Here is a 14,234-nt window from a genome sequence, read left to right as displayed (position 1 = left end):
CGACCAAAGCCTAGTGAGTGGATTTGGTAGACGGAAACTGAAAGAAGCCCATCGTATATATGTATACATATGTATGTGTGTGTGTATGTTTGTGCATCTGTGTTTGTCCCCCCCCCCCAACATCACTTGACAACCGATGCTAGTGTGTTTACGTCCCCATCACTTAGTGGTTCGGCAAAAGAGACCGATAGAATAAGTACTGGGCTTACAAAGAATAAGTCCTGGGGTCGATTTGTTCAACTAAAGGCGGTGCTCCTGCATGGCCGCAGTCAAATGACTGAAACAAGTAAAAGAGTAAAGGAGTAAAGAGAGTTATAAATTTTGGGTTTAAATAATTTTAATCTTCTACAAATAATTACGAGTCCTTGGGGGCTTTGTCTTTTCATTTGATGCTCACAGACTGGTAGTCATAAACTGTCTTATAATTAAATCATTGCTTCATATAGATTTAGAAAGTTTTAAACATAAAAAAGCAGTAAGGGAGCAGTTACGAGGGACGTTCAATAAGTAATGCCCCTGACCCACTTGCAGTTGTTTGATCTAGCTGACATTTTGCATGTGCAATTACTTATATCTCTATAGATTAAGTGGTAAATTACAGCTCTGAAAAAATTGTGGTTTCTGATTTATAGGTGTTTGAACTGAGTCAAGTGTGAAATGGAGCCTGTTGAGTGTCGAGCATTAATCTGTACAATGCCAAACAAATGTAAAATTACATCACTTACATTATTTACATTCGACAGATATCTGTCCTCATCTTGATTGCCTTGGGAATGGGAGCCCAGGTTCGAGACTTCTGCAAGGCACCTGAGGAGGGCTGGAGGGTATATCAGCCGAAGGCGGTGAGCTGGCAGAAACATTAGCACGCCGGGCGAAATGCGTAGCCGTATTTCGTCTGCCGTTACATTCTGAGTTCAAATTCCACTGAGGTTGACTTTCCCTTTCATCCTTTCGGGGTCGATAAATTAAGTACCACTTATGCACTGGGATCAATATAATCGACTTAATCCGTTTGTCTGTCCTTGTTTGTCCTCTCTGTGTTTAGCCCCTTGTGGGTAGTAAAGAAATAGGTATATCAGCCGAAGCGTTGTGTTGGCAATGAACAAGATGAGGCCAGGTATCCATCGAATGTAAATAATGTAAGTGATGTGCAGAGTTCCTTGTCTCTTAAATATAGAACTGCCAAATGCAAAATTAATTCAAAATAAATAAATATATATATATATATATATATTATATTATATTAAATTAGAGATAAAACCACTATTAGACATATCAAACAGTGAAAAACATAAGCCAATACATAAAATTAATTTAAAAATATAAAAGTTAAAAATTTAAAAAATATTTAAATAAATTAAACTTATAAATTTTAAATATATATATATACAAATATATATATATATATATATATGTATGTATATTTTTATATTTATATATTATTTTATTTATTTATTTATTTATTTATTTATTTATTTATTTATTTATTTATTAATAAATCTTAGGGTAGCAAAAAAAATTCTAGAAAAATTCTAGAAAAATTCTCCGCTACCAGTGGTCTAGCGAAAAGGAAAAAATAGTTACTAAAAATAACTTACAGTTCTTTGCAACCAATTCTTTTAACTGATCCTGCATTTTCCCATGAATCACCATAACGACAGGGACATTGCTGAGGTGGGACACAACGACCCTAAACAAAAATTGTTAAAATTAATTCAGTTTTGTAAGTGAACAAGAAAATAATTGGAATGGTAACATGTAGATGATCTTTGGTAATGGACAGTTGATATCAATTAGGATACTTTTGACCTACAGATTTAAAAACTAATGTTTTGTAACTAAACACTTTCAAATTTCGTATACTGGTAGAATGTGTCATATAAAACATCTTTTTTACTCTTAGCATTTTTGAGAAAAGTTTGTTTACAAAGTTATTTCTTGTTGAAGTTCTTGTATTTTGGTGATTTCAACCAATCAATGACGTGTATTCAGCTGAATAAAATTACTGCCGTTGTTTGTCAACAAGAACTTCCGGCAGTGTATTTTTCGTTTGTCACTGTTATTTATGACATTGTTTGTGCGTTTGTACTGGTTTTAAGGTTTTAGGGTTAGGATTAGGGTTTTAGGGTTACGGTTAGGTTTTAGGGTTAGGGCGTTAGGGTTAGGGTTTTAGGGTTTTAGGGTTAGGGTTAAGGTCTTAAGGTTAGGGTAAGGGTGTTAGCTTTAGGGTTGTAATAAATAGCAGTGACAAACGAAATATACACTGCCGGAAGTTCTTGTAGACAAACAACGGCAGTAATTTTATTCAGCTGAATACACATCATTGATTGGTTGAAATCACCAAAATATGAGAACTTGAACACAAAATAACTTTATAAACATAAAATTTTCTCAAAAACGCTAAGAGTAAAAGATGTTTTATATGACATATTCTACCAGTATACGAAATTTCAAAGTGTTTAGTTACAAAAAATTATTTTTTAAATCAGTTGGTCAAAAGGTAAAGATCCTACTTTTGTAATTACAGCTAGCATTGCAGAAGTATTTAATATTGTTTGCTTGTATTGCTTAGGCGCAGGAGTGGCTGTGTGGTAAGTAGCTTGCTAACCAACCACATGGTTCCGGGTTCAGACCGACTGCATGGCGTCTTCTGCTATAGCCCCGGGCCGACCAATGCCTTGTGAGTGGATTTGGTAGACGGAAACTGAAAGAAGCCTGTCGTATATATATATATATGTATGCGTGTGTGTATTTGTGTGTGTTTGTGTGTCTGTGTTTGTCCCCCTAGCATTGCTTGACAACCGATGCTGGTGTGTTTACGTCCCCGTCACTTAGCGGTTCGGCAAAAGAGACCAATAGAATAAGTACTGGGCTTACAAAGAACAAGTCCCAGGGTCGATTTGGTCGACTAAAGGCGGTGCTCCAGCATGGCCGCAGTCAAATGACTGAAACAAGTAAAAGAGTAAAGAGTATCTGCACCTACATTTAAAAATGTAGCTGTGACTGAATAATTTTAAAAAATGAATTTTAAAAACTGTTATAGATAGACTAGGGAACTGAAACTGTCGTCACTGAAGGAAAAAAATGTTTGGAGGTTAAATAACATAAAAAAATCAATGAACAGAGAAAGAAGTGAACTGAAAGATAATGACTAATTAACAGGTAACACATTTCCTTGAGGTAAGTGCTTAGAACATTTGTCTTCGAGGCATAAAATCCACTACCAACAACTTTTGAGAAATGTCAGTTGCCAAAAATAAACTAAAGATTTATTTTGCACTAACTTTCAGCGGTGGTGCCCCAGCATAGCCGCAGCCTTTGGGCTAAAACATTTTAAAGGATTTTTAAGGATTTAACTTTGAGTTACACTTTCTAAAACTGAAGTAATGGTTTTTGCAAACCTAAATTTGCAGTGCAACGCTACACATATGGATATGAATTCATATTTGTATATATTCATAAGCTATACTGTAGTGGCACTCTAGCAATTATTGTTGGACTGTGTCTATATAATTCGTAATGCAAACACTCGCTTTTCTATCTACCAAGTGTGCATATATATATATATATATATATATATATATATATATGTCATATATATATATACAAAATTAAGAGGAATGACCACTAAAGTGGACACCTAATGTGCTAAATATAGATGTCAAATCGTCATTACTACGAAGAATGTGTTCCCAAGAAAAAATCTCAGCAAAACACCAAAATGTAAAACTGTGCAAGACAAATGAAAATATACGAAATAAAATATAAATTGTAGAACTTTATACATACTCGATTTCGGTTGAGCGTTCTGTGTCTAGTTCTGGAAATTGTGTTTTGTAAGCAACAGACTACGCTGACGATCTTGCAGATATCTGCATGTTTGAAACCATTGGTATGTAGGTAATCATTTTTTATTTCGTATATTTTCATTTGTTTTGCTTATTTTTACATTTTGTTTTTTTTGCTGAGATTTTTTCTTGAGAACACATTCTTCATGTTAATGGTGATTTGTTGTCTATGTTTAGCATATTAGGTGTCCACTTTAGTGGTCCTTCCTCTTAATTTTGTATGAAACACAATTTTTAATCTTTGTATTTTTTAAATATGCTAAGCCACTGGTTTTAATTGATTAATATCAATTTCTACCCTTATTATTTAATTCATATATATATATATAGTGTGTATCATATATAGTGTGTATCATATAGTGTGTATCATATATATAGTGTGTATCATAGTGTGTATCGAGTCCGTGTGTATCATAAGTTGAAGACGGGAAGGATGACTTCCCTTTGCAAATACTGACAGGACACAGATAGTGTGTCTATGGCCAGCTGGAGGAGTGTGTCCTCCTGGGGCTAAAAACTACAGTAGCATCCACCCTTAGAGGTTAGCCATATTGAAATGGCAAAAATACGTCACGATATATATATATATATATATATATATATACCAAAAGAATTAGAAATAGCAGTCAGAGACTTTATTTTAGTGGAGGTTTACGCTGATGAAAGACATGGAATTTATATTTTATTATATTCCTAATCTAGAAACGTGTTCGTAAATGACCGTTAGACTTTGTTTTCATTATTTATTCCTTCTGTTTTGCATATGTGAATTACAGGGATATGTCGTATGTGGAGTGTCATTTGTAGAAAATAGAAATAAACAGTCTTTGACTGCTATTTCTAATTTTTTTCGGTATGTGGCTAAACAACCTGTTGCCTGCCTCTTTTATTTATATACAATATATATATACTGAACTTTTGTATAAGTTCCTACCGTTAATGGTTATATTTACATGCTGAAATCTACCAATAAATAATTGTTGGTTTTTTAAAAAAACCATTAAAGATATTATTTACTCTTATATATATATATATATATATATATATATATATTATATATATATATATACATATACATATATATATACATACAAAGATTGAGCAAAATAATTGGAACTATAGAAATTTAACTCCAATATTTCAATAAGCCATTATATTACGAAAATCCATCCAAATTTCATTGTGAGTGTTTTTTGTATTGTAGATGGTTTTATTTATCTAATTTAATGATTATTTCTGTCTCTTTTTCAGATCGTACCACAAATGAAGCTAAGATGTGTGACTTCACTGAAGTCGAGAAAGGGCAAGTTGTTGGAACTTGAATGGCAGGAGTTCTGTCACCAGAACAGCTGAATTCCTTGGTTTATCGAGAGTTACCATATCAAAGACTATGACTAAATTTGAGAAGCAGGGTAAAACCTTCAGTAGGAGAAGTAACTTAGGTTCCTGAAAGAGACCGATGAGTGTTGAATCCCATTGTGATGAAAAAATCACCAGCCAACTGTCCCTAAAGTGATTGTAGAATTGAACCAACATCTGACGAGCCCAGTTTTGAGCAAAACTGTTTGTTGTGAGCTCAATAAAGTGGGATATCAGGAAATCTCTACTTTCTCAACAAAACATTCAGAAAAGGCTGAACTAGTATAGAGATCACAAGGGCTGGTTGACAGACCGATGGAAGCAAGTAATATTCTCCGAGTCCAGTTTTTCTCTTTTCCCCACTGCAGGGTAATTTTATGTGTGGAAGACTGCCTTCTTCCTACAGTGAAGCATGGAGGATGGTCTGTGATGGTTTGGGCTGTTATTTCTTGGAATTCTGTTGGTTAAATCGTTTCCCTGCATGGTGGGATCAACAGCAATGATTATCTGAATATTTTGGGAAATCAAGTCCTTCTCATGGTCCTGACATTATTTCCTGATGGTGAGTGCAGCTTCCAAGATGACAATACTCCAATACACACCTCTCATATGGTTAAGAATTGGTATGAAGGGCATAGTAGTGAGCTACAGCACATAGAGTGACCCCCTCAAACTTCAGATCTTAATATTATTGAGCATCTGTGGTGTATCTTGGAGTGACAATTTAGAAGTCGTTACCCTCCACCGTCGTGTCTGCAACAGCTGGAGCAGGTTTTGAAGGGAGAATGACCCAAGATTCCTCTCAATGTAGCCAGGAAGCTGTATGAATCAATTCCTAGATGCATCAAAGCTGTTCAGAAAGCTTAAAGAGGTCCATCTCTATATTAAATAAATATTCACTGAATTTAACATGTGTTCTAACTATTTTGCTCAACCCCTGTATATCAGTTTTCTCTCTAAAAAAAAAAAAATTCCTTGTCATTTTTTGTAAAAAGATTTTGTCTTTAAAGTGTTTATTATTATTAATTTATTATTATTGTTAGTTTGGTTTATGTCAGTCATTATTATTGAGTTATGTCAGTCACAAGTTGTTTATATTTTAACAAGTAACCGTCTAAAACCATCATGAGTATTTGTGATAAGAAGAGATAAGCAAATTTGAATGAACCGTTAAATATCCATGGAACTTTACAGCAATACTAAATTTGTGTGGATAGGAGTTTGTATACTTATCTATTCAGGAAGAAATTATAGCTTGTACAACTAAACTATACAATGGAAACTATTCTTAGGCAAACAAAGACAACAGTAGCTTCAAATTATACTAAATCCTCAAACAAATCAAGCCCATTCTTACATTTGGTCCAAGAACCATTCCTTCCGGACAACTACAGCCTGTGGTTGGTGAATTCTCTTCACAAGCCAAAGGTCGGATAAGAGATAGGCAAGTCTTGAAACAACTGCTAGAATTGGTTCTCCACACTTGGTTTTTGGGACAAATGACTTCTTCAATGCAGTGGCTTGATCTGCAGTTCCATTGGCCTTTATTACAATAGCTATGGGATTAAAAGCAATTGTAAAGGAAGATTAAATAAAACAAGGCATTAAAATACAAAACTACAACTAACAACTAAAAAGGAATCATACAAACTAAACGTTTTATTACATTAAAATAAACATATAGGAGTGGCTGTGTGGTAAGTAGCTTGCTTACCAATCACATGTCCTGGGGTCGATTTGCTCAACTAAAGGTAGTGCTCCAGCATGGCCACTGTCAAATGACTGAAACAAGTAAAAGACTAAAAGAATATAGGAGTGGCTGTGTGGTAAGTAGCTTGCTTACCAACCACATAGTTCCGGGTTCAGTCCCAATGTGTGGCACCTTGAGCAAGTGTCTTCTACTATAGCCTCAGGACGACCAAAGCCTTGTATATCTCTCTCTCTCTATATATATATATACACACACATATATATATGTGTGTTTGTCTCCCCAACATCACTTCACAACCGATGCTGGTGCATTTAAGCCCCGTAACTTAGCGGTTCAGCAAAAGAGACTGATAGAATAAGTACTAGGCTTACAAAGAATTAGTCCTGGGGTCGATTTGCTTGACTAAAGGTGGTGCTCCAGCATGGCCACAGTCAAATGACTGAAACAAGTAAAAGAGTAAAAGAGAGAGATATAATTCAATATATGTTTAGATATTAATTCAGCATCAATTAATATCTATACATAAGTAAGGGGGTGAGATGGCAGAATTGTTAGCATGCTGGGAAAAATGCCTAGCAGAATTTTATCCCTCTTAACATTCTGAGTTCAAATCCTGTGAAGGTTGACTTTGCCTTTCGTCCTTTCAGGGTCGATAAAATAAGTACCAGTTAAATTATGGGGTTGACGTAACTGACTTAACCCCTCTTCCAAACTTGCTGGCCTTGTGCCAGAATTTTAAACTAATATCTATAATGTCCCCTAATTCCCTCTTCAGGTAAGCAATCCTAATCTTGCAGGCTCGTGGGTACTGGTACCACATAAGAAGCACCTGTGCTGTACCACATAAAAGTACACATACTAGTGCTGCATAAATGCACCCAGCAAACTCTGTAAAGTGGTTGGCATTAGGAAGTGCATATGCACCACGGGGCCAGGGCAGCTTTTGTCAAATCATCCAAACCATACCAGCATGAAAAACAGAGGCATACAAGCTTATACAGCAAAAAATGTACACATACATATATATATATATATATATAATATATATATATATATATATATATATATATAATATATATATATATATAAATATAGGCGCAGGAGTGGCTGTGTGGTAAGTAGCTTGCTAACCAACCACATGGTTCTGGGTTCAGTCCCACTGCGTGGCATCTTGGGCAAGTGCCTTCTGCTATAGCCCCGGGCCGACCAATGCCTTGTGAGTGGATTTGGTAGACGGAAACTGAAAGAAGCCTGTCGTATATATGTATATATATATATATGTATGTGTGTGTGTTTGTGTGTCTGTGTTTGTTCCCCTAGCATTGCTTCACAACCGATGCTGGTGTGTTTACGTCTCCGTCACTTAGCGATTCGGCAAAAGAGACCGATAGAATAAGTACTGGGCTTACAAAAAGAATAAGTCCCGGGGTCGAGTTGCTTGACTAAAAGGCGGTGCTCCAGCATGGCCGCAGTCAAATGACTGAAACAAGTAAAAGAGTAAAAGAGTAAAGAGTATATATATGTGAATATACAAGAGTATATATACTGTCAGATGATATCATCGTACTTGACTATTTACTACAGAGTACTGTGTATGGATTGTGATTCCTGATGTTATTTATTTTGGTTCATGAAAGTCGGGATGCAATTTACTCTTTTACTTTTTTCAGTCATTTGACTGCGGCCATGCTGGAGCACCGACCTTAGTCAAGCAAATCGACCCCGGGACTTATTCTTTGTAAGCCCAGTACTTATTCTATCGGTCTCTTTTGCCGAACTGCTAAGTGACAGGGACGTAAACACACCAGCATCAGTTGTCAAGCAATGCTAGGGGGACAAACACACACACACACACACACATACACATATATATACATATATACGACAGGCTTTTTTCAGTTTCCATCTACCAAATCTACTCACAAGGCATTGCTCGGCCCGGGGCTATAGCAGAAGGCACTTGCCCATGATGCCACGCAGTGGGACTGAACCCGGAACCATGTGGTTGGTTAGCAAGCTACCTACCGCAAAGCCACTCCTACGCCAATGCAATTTAAATTTTGTGATGTCTGTTATTAAAACAGAATAGGACTGCGTTGAAAAGAATTATACAAATCTATAAATTCTACCTTTGTAAGGTAACATTTACATATCAAAGACAAACGAAGAGAAAACAATTAGCAATAAACGTATATATACCATTTGCCACAAGCTCTTCGTATACTTTCTCCAGCATTGAAATATTTCTGTGTTGCTCGATCATAACAAGTACATTTTTTAGCTGGTACACATTGTTTTTTGGCATCAGAATATTTACCAGCCGGACAACGGCAGCCAGGGATGCATTCATCAACACATTGGTCATTTGTGTATTGTTTGTCATGGCAACTAATTTGACAACTTGAACCACATTCAGTGTATATTTCATGGGGATTTTCACATTTTGAGGCTGCAACAGCAAATCATTGAGAATGTATATATGTTTACAAATATTGTTATTGGGTTGTCCTGAAACTTGAAACATTCAAAACCACAGTCGAACCAATTCTACTATATGGCTCAGAAACCTGGACGTTATCAAAGAAGCTTGAGAGGCGGTTGGATGGAACCTACACTCGCCTCCTTATGAGAGCTCAAAATCTCTCATGGAAGCGCCATCCAACCAAAATGCAAATATATGGGAAACTACCACCTGTGTCATCTCTTGTGAAAAGTAGGAGAGTCCAGTTTGCTGGACATTGTTGTAGAGCTGAAAACGAGGTAATTTCTACTCTTCTCCTCTGGAAGCCATCTGCTCGCAATACCAGAGGGCGCACACTCTCCTACCCTGATGTAATCTCCAGGGATACAGGCATCCAGCAACAGGAGATCCGTAATGCTATGATGGACCATGAAGTCTGGCGTAACATAGTAAATTCCATTGTCTCGACCACGGTCGAACAATGATGATGATGTCCTGAAAGTTTGTGCCGATTTTTAAAGGAAAGAAAAAGGTCAATAAATACTTGCCATTACATTTTTAATCAGCCAAATATGAACCATTTTGTTGCTCAATTCAGTTTCAATTAATATCGATACATAAGTAAGGGGGTGAGTTGGCAGAATTGTTAGCATGCTGGGAAAAATGCCTAGCAGAATTTTATCCCTCTTAGCATTCTGAGTTCAAATCCTGTGAAGGTTGACTTTGACTTTTGTCCTTTCAGGGTCGATAAAATAAGTACCAGTTAAATTATGGGGTTGACGTAACTGACTTAACCCCTCTTTCAAACTTGCTGGCCTTGTGCCAGAATTTTAAACTAATATCTATAATGACCCTAATTCCCTCTTCAGCTAAGCAATCCTAATCTTGCAGGCTCATGGGTACTGGTACCACCATAAGAAGCACCTGTGCTGTACCACATAAAAGTATACATACTAGTGCTGCATAAATGCACCTAGTACATCTTTCATTTAACTTGAAAATACCCTCTTCCCAGAACTGAGGTGGTTTCATGGCAAAGAATCCATCAAGGTATCTTTTTATGTCATCCAAGGAATTGAAATTTTTACCATTAAGACTATTCTGCAGAGACCTGAATAAGTGGAAATCCAAAGGAGCAATATCTGGTGAATATGGAGGGTTGGGTAACACATTCCAGCCGAGCTGCAGCAATTTTTGTCTGGTTCCCAAAGCATCAAGCGCCGAAAATGAACTTTCTTATTTTCCATTTTAAAGGGTTACAGAATTAACACAGGTTATAGGAACATAAACCTTCTTCCACGAAAAGATAGCTTAAACTGTGCACCAAATTGAAGGTGTAGTCAAATCCTATTTTATGGACTCAACCATGTTCTAAAATAAGTCGAAAGGTAAGCTACTATAAATCGGCACAAGCTTTCCAGACAAGCCAATACATAGGCCTCTTTTGATCTTTTTACAAAAAATTCAAAATTGCTCATGCATGAAAATTTCTTTCTCCCCAATTACCAAAGTTGTCCAAAGAAAGCGTTGACAGTAGTTTTGTTGCAGGAATTGCAAAGGCCTGGAAGAGTTAACCCTAACCCAATACGTTAACAATACTGCAAAGTTGGCCATAGACGGGCAACAAATACAGCAAGGCATCCTATTTGACGCTCTAACAACTCTGCAAATTTGCTGCTTTACAGATATTTGCTGATACTCACATAACATATATCCATGTATGCACACATACACATATGCATACACACATACACAAACACACACACACACACAAACACACACACACACCAAAAAGAAAAATGGCGATCTGGCAGAAACATTAGTGTGCCGGGCGAAATGCTTAGCAGTATTTCGTCTGCCGTTATGTTCTGAGTTCAAATTCTGCCGAGGTTGACTTGGCCTTTCCTCCTTTCGGGGTCGATAAATTAAGTACCAGCTATACACTGGGGGCGATGTAATCGACTTAATCCCTTTGTACTTGTTGTACCCCTCTATGTTTAGCCCCTTGGGGGCAGTAAAGAAATAAGAAACTGTAATTCAAATGGTGGACCTTGTCACATTAGGTCTCATGCTGTGACATAATGGTTGACTTTGCTGTTCATCCTTTTGGGGTCGATAAATAAAGTACCAGTAATGCACTAGGGTCGATGTGATCAATTTAATCCCTTTGTCTGTCCTTGTTTGTCCCCTCAAATGGTGAACCATGTCACATTAGGTCTCATGCTGTGACGTAATGGTTGACTTTGCCGTTTATCCTTCGGGGTCGATAAATAAAGTACCATTTATGCACTGCGGTTGATGTAATCGTCTTAAGCCCTTTGTCTGTCCTTATTTGACCCCTCTATGTTTAGCCCCTTGTGGGCAATAAAGAAATATATATATACAAATAACATATATATACAAATATACAAATAAATAAATAAATATATATATATGTATATATATATATTATATATATATATATATATATATATACAAATATACAAAGGGATTCCTCGACTTGTGCGAGTAATTGGGGGACGTGCAAGTCAAGTACCAGATATTGTTTTCTATAAATATTTTCCGGGATAACAGCTAAATATTGTTATATTAAAGAAACACTTGGAGAAAGTATTGAATGAACTTTCTTTCTATTTGAAACCCAAAAACTTTTATTGGTGACTGCTTTGTATATTGGAAATGATGGATTGATAACAAGATAACAGACAAGGCAATGCAACCATGGATAATAAATATTTTTACAACAAGCGCAAGTCGAGAATACAACTCGCACAACCTGAAGACTTGGTATCAAAAGTTGGCTCGTGCAAGTCGAATTTCGCGCAAGTTGAACTCGCGCAAGTCGGGGAATCCCTGTATATATATATATATATATATATGCAAAAAAAAAAATATATATATATATAAATATATACAAATAACATATATATATATATACAAATATACAAAAATATATATATATATACATATACAAAAATATATATATATATATATACAAATATACAAATAAATATATATATATATATATATATATATATATATATACAAATATACAAATAAATATATATATATATAAATATATACAAATAACATATATATATATACAAATATACAAAAAAAAAAATATATATATATATTACAAATATACAAATAATATATATATATATATATATACAAATATACAAATAAATATATATATATATATATATATACAAACATATATATATATATACAAATAAATAAATATACAAATAAATATATATATATACCCAAATAACAAAAACAGGAACGTGAAAAACTTACAGCATAACTGAGACAATGTATGATTTCTCCTCCATTGCACAATGATACCATTAATGGCGCATTCCCTGGCATAAGCTTCCAGAGCAATGCATAAACTTTCCACGTTTTTGTTGGAATGTTGTGTACACATATCTCTCATACATAAGTCGTAGAATAAGTGAGACTGGACTATTTCATTACACTTGGCAAATGTGGCGCTTCCTCGGAGGTGTTGGCAATACTTCTTGACAACCTTTTTGTCCTAAAAAATAATATATTTAATGTAAGAAAAATGCTCCAACACGTTAATTAATTTACATACAAAACTACTGATATTCTTTTAAGGAACAATAATCATGGTGGCTGTGAGGTAAGTAGCTTGCTCACGAACCACATGGTTCCGAGTTCATTCCCACTGCGTGGCACCTTGGGCAAGTGACTTCTACTATAGCCTCGGGCCGACCAATGCCTTACCAACCGCATGGTTCCGGGTTCATTCCCACAGTGTGATACCTTGGGTAAGTGTTCTCTACTATAGCCTCAGGTCGACCAAAGTCTTGTGAGTGGATTTGGTAGATGGAAACTGAGAGAAGCCTGTCATATATATGTGTATATATATATATATATATATATATATATATATATACATAATATTAAATAATAAATATTAGGGAATAAATCCAAATTTACAGGGAAAAAACAGATTTAGGATTGAATCCAATTTTATAGTAAAACTAGCAGTATCGCCCGGCGTTGCTCAGGTTTGTAAGGGAAATAACTATAAGGCATTTTAGAGAGTTATAGCCAAAAAATAGCAAAAAAATGGGAAAAAAATGATGGTAAATTTTTTTTGAGAGTTAAAAAAGGTGGAGTTGCGTCCCCTAGACGGTCTGTGGTTTGGGTTTCTGATTCTCGACCCCATGTCGAATTTATCGATTTTTTTCAGAACTGGGGGAACTTTTCAAAATTTTCGCTGCGTTAGTTTTGAATTATGACATTGGGCTATGTGTGTGTCAAGTTTCATCAGAATCGGTTGAAAGCCGTGGTCAGAGTGAGGGTATGAGAAAACAGACACACAGAAAACGCACAGACAAACTGCCGTTTATATAGAGAGAGATATAATATAATATTAATTAGAGACAAAACCACTATTATGCAAATCAAACAAAGAAAGACTTAATCCAATACATAAAAAATTTATATAAATTAATAACTTAATTTTATTTAATTTATATAAATTTTTTTATATATTGGTTTAAGTCTTTCTTTGTTTGATTTGCATAATAGTGGTTTTGTCTCTAATTAATATTATATATACATATATATATATATATATGTATGTATGTGTGTGTATATGTTTGTGTGTCTGTGTTTGTCCCCCCAGCATTGCTTGACAACCGATGGTGGTGTGTTTATGTCCCCATAACTTAGCAGTTCAGCAAAAGAGACCGATAGAATAAGTACTGGGGTCGATTTGCTCGACTAAAGTCGGTGCTCCAGCATGGCCACAGTCAAATGACTGAAACGAGTAAAAGAGTAAAAGAGTATGCATGGTTATTATTTGGAATTAATT

At 35.4% G+C, this 14,234-nt stretch overlaps 1 long non-coding RNA gene across 1 annotated transcript; it reads left to right on the top strand.

Moving 5' to 3' along the window:
- Positions 1-760: 760 nt before the first annotated feature.
- Positions 761-1,179, top strand: LOC118768337. The gene is made up of 2 exons (XR_005004159.1): positions 761-824; positions 1,071-1,179. It is a non-coding gene; the product is annotated as an uncharacterized LOC118768337 (long non-coding RNA).
- The last annotated feature ends 13,055 nt before the right edge of the window (positions 1,180-14,234 follow it).

Source organism: Octopus sinensis, linkage group LG28, assembly GCF_006345805.1.
Source record: "Octopus sinensis linkage group LG28, ASM634580v1, whole genome shotgun sequence".
Taxonomy (NCBI): Eukaryota; Metazoa; Mollusca; class Cephalopoda; order Octopoda; family Octopodidae; genus Octopus; species Octopus sinensis.
Note: the sequence above shows the minus strand (reverse complement) of the source record. Positions and strands in the feature narration are given on the sequence as shown.